This window comes from Montipora capricornis, chromosome 3 (genome assembly GCF_036669925.1).
Source record: "Montipora capricornis isolate CH-2021 chromosome 3, ASM3666992v2, whole genome shotgun sequence".
NCBI classification, from domain to species: domain Eukaryota; kingdom Metazoa; phylum Cnidaria; class Anthozoa; order Scleractinia; family Acroporidae; genus Montipora; species Montipora capricornis.
Window position 1 is genome coordinate 10,054,675 of NC_090885.1, and position 3,703 is coordinate 10,058,377.

The window sequence follows — 3,703 nt, forward strand, 5'->3', positions numbered from 1 at the left end:
CATTGAGACTAATTTTATTGTACAAATTAAAGTAATACTCTTAAACAAGCATGCTGATAATATGCCTCTTAGAATCCCAAATTGAAAAAAGTGCCCTGGGGACTCAAAAAATCAGGACAGTATACTGATTTACAATGTTCTTACAGCATAATTTTGTTCTTGCAAAGACCTCTGGTCAGTTGCTAACAGCCGCAGTGGGCCACAATACACCCCTGTGTCAACAATCTCTCAGGTGCAGTGTGTTTTTTACTGCTCTTTGTGGGGCCAGTGTGATAAATACAGTGTAATTCTTCTCTTCACAGCCCTTGCCTCTAGGAACCTGACATTGTAGCAAACATGAAAATGAGTTTGAGCTTCAGAACTGCCAAGAGGAATACGTTGCACCTTAGAAAATGCTCCTTAAAATTATGGCACATTGCTTATTAAAGGAGATGTAGGAGAAAGTAGATTAAAATCTTAATGAAGTGTTGGATCTGAATTTTTAGGTCAGATCCAACGCTTTATTAAGATTTTACCCATGACCACTGACCGCCCAAAGGGAAAGGAGATATTGGCTATAAATTCAATGTAGCTCTGCAGCCTTTACCCACATCTACAACTCTCCAGGTAATACGTTATTTATAATCATCATGTTCCCTACTGCAATAGGTTGATACCATCATGGCCAAGTATAACGAAAAGTTATTACCGTAAGTGTTAGACTTTTATAATACAAATCAGCAGGACCATGCAGGTCTGAAATCCTTTTTACTTGAACAATGCAGTTTACATGGGATGGACTCAACTCCTATCCTAGAGTAGTTGTTTTCCAGAAACTGAGGTCACTAGCACAGTCTAAAACAAAGCCAAAACAAAACCTTATACCACAATCACTTCTTTATTAAAAAAGGATTTATTTATACTAGCTTGTCCAGCAATGCCAAGCACGTACCTACACATTATCAAGACAATAAATTGTTAAATTTTAACCAGTATTAATACCACCGATTTCCGTCAGAATCCCAATTTTTGATAGTTAATAATATCCAGTAGCGTTTTATGATAGTCATCTATCAACGCTGTTGAGGCTGAGTCGTGAAAATAGGCAGGCTTCTCGGCTGAAATTACCCATATTGTCTGTCTTCACCAGTCAACAAGTCACAGATGGTATTCCCTGTTACAAATATTATTAGCATAAGCTAAGAGTGAGGGCCACTAGGAAGAATACTTTTATAGTAATTAATAGGTGTTATCCTCTTTAAGAAAGGAATACTGTATTGTATTAAGAGTGACCTTGCAATTGCCTTGAGTTCAGAAATGAAAATACATGTAACAGAAAAAAATTGCAAAATTTACAAGGTAACAGAAAATAGTATCCTCAAATAGGACCGTCAAGCTGAAGCTTCGATAAGAAAAAAATGTTGCAAGTTGTTGACAGGTGAGCCAAAGCCAAGCACTCCTCTGTGTTTAACTGCATGATTTTCCATAATAAAAGTCAGTATGAACTTATTGGCAGGGCCACTCTTGGTTGATTCCATTACACACTTTTTTGAAAACAAATTAAAACTGATACATTGAGACTAATTTTATTGTACAAATTAAAGTACTACTCTTAAACAAGCATGCTGATAATATGCCTCTTAGAATCCCAAATTGAAAAAAGTGCCCTGGGGACTCAAAAAATCAGGACAGTATACTGATTTACAATGTTCTTACAGCATAATTTTGTTCTTGCAAAGACCTCTGGTCAGTTGCTAACAGCCGCAGTGGGCCACAATACACCCCTGTGTCAACAATCTCTCAGGTGCAGTGTGTTTTTTACTGCTCTTTGTGGGGCCAGTGTGATAAATACAGTGTAATTCTTCTCTTCACAGCCCTTGCCTCTAGGAACCTGACATTGTAGCAAACATGAAAATGAGTTTGAGCTTCAGAACTGCCAAGAGGAATACGTTGCACCTTAGAAAATGCTCCTTAAAATTATGGCACATTGCTTATAAAAGGAGATGTAGGAGAAAGTAGATTAAAATCTTAATGAAGTGTTGGATCTGAATTTTTAGGTCAGATCCAACGCTTTATTAAGATTTTAACCATGACCACTGACCGCCCAAAGGGAAAGGAGATATTGGCTATAAATTCAATGTAGCTCTGCAGCCTTTACCCACATCTACAACTCTCCAGGGAATATGTTATATGTATCATCATGTTCCCTACTGCAATAGGTTGATACCATCATGGCCAAGTATAACGAAAAGTTATAACCGTAAGTGTTAGACTTTTATAATACAAATCAGCAGGACCACGCAGGTCTAAAATCCTTTTTACTTGAAAAATGCAGTTTAATTAACATGGGATGTACTCAACGTGCAAATGCCAAAAATACATTGAAAAGGTTTGGTGGACTATAAGATGACACTACAAAGTGTAAGTGTAAGTGATATATAGTCATAGAACATGAGAACTCACAGAGCACTGGCTTACAAAAATAATAATTAAAGGTTCCAAAGAAACAGCTTTTAAGCAGCATCTGGTGCCTGTGAGTGTTACACACCACTATAATATTATCATTCTATATTTTCATAAACAAAAAGGCAAAAAGCATAAGAAGAGTTCAGTGGCATGCTTCCTAATGGTCCGTATGGGATGGGAGGCATAAATCCCCAGCATGCTATCCTCTGAGAAACAAATACAATCCTAAAATAGAATGAACAATGACATGCATTAACTAGAAATAAGATTAAACCTATATGATATAATTAATTACAGTAATTAATCTAGCGTGTTGTTGAATTGCTCAGATAAAGTCATGCAAAGACGCAATGGCTCTCAATTTGTCTCGCAACAAGTTCCATAACTTTAATAACAGCAGTTAACAACAACAGAATTTAAGCTACACGTATAATTACATGTACCGGTAACAATTACATTGTATTCTGCGAAATCGCGCAGAATATCACCTGATACTTACATGTAGCGGACAAGGCCGTAGGAGATATTCCGCAAGATTGAGCAGGATAATTGTTTTATTAAATACATTGATGACAAAGCACAATTTCCTGCACATTTTATTGGAAAAAAGCTGGAAAAACTATCATTTTTCTCTGTGACACACAAAATTACATATATGATATTGCAAGATATCTACTGAGTACCCACGACGAATATTGAGCGCGCGATGACCATATTTGGACATTGTCACAATGTGTTGAATAATAAGACGTGGGTAGCAGTTTCTCTCATGGAATAGTCAACAGACCTAAGAGAAAACAATGCTTTGAGATACTGCTGACACTCATCATCATGATTGTGCAAACTCACCAGAATTGAAATACAAAATGTATGGTTTGCTTGTGAATTCTTTGAAAATCTGCTTTTAAAGTAAAAGACCTAGGGAGAAAAATAAAGCAATTACCATGAATCGCTTGGCGTTAGACAGAGTAAAATCCGTTTGGCGTTAGTACAATGTGTTTAAGTCTCACTCCAAGGAGTCAATGGGTTCAAACTCGTTTAAATGTGATCATCCTTTTCACTTTAATAATTTTTGAATTTTTGGTTTTTGGGAGCATCCTTTTAAAAACAGCATGTCCCCAGACACCCCTACAGGAAGGGAGCGTAATAGGCCCCTTCTCAATACATATATCTTATTGGGCGATTTAGTGTGTAGTACCGTGGGACATTTTTACGAGTCTTGATGTATAACACTTCACACTGAAGTGTCCAATTAATT

General features: G+C 36.7%; 1 long non-coding RNA gene across 3 annotated transcripts in view; it reads right to left on the bottom strand.

Annotated features, from left to right (window-relative positions):
* The window catches only part of LOC138042166 (uncharacterized), a 16,274-nt gene continuing 12,571 nt past the window's right edge, over window positions 1-3,703 (bottom strand). For 2 of the 3 annotated variants that reach the window (XR_011130935.1, XR_011130934.1), the window contains 2 exons: window positions 3,295-3,363; window positions 862-2,670 (listed from right to left, as the gene is read on the bottom strand). This is a non-coding gene — a long non-coding RNA (uncharacterized lncRNA). Of the gene's footprint in view, window positions 320-688; window positions 835-861; window positions 2,671-3,294; window positions 3,364-3,703 lie in introns of those variants that run through there. The other variant, XR_011130936.1, reaches the window with a different exon arrangement.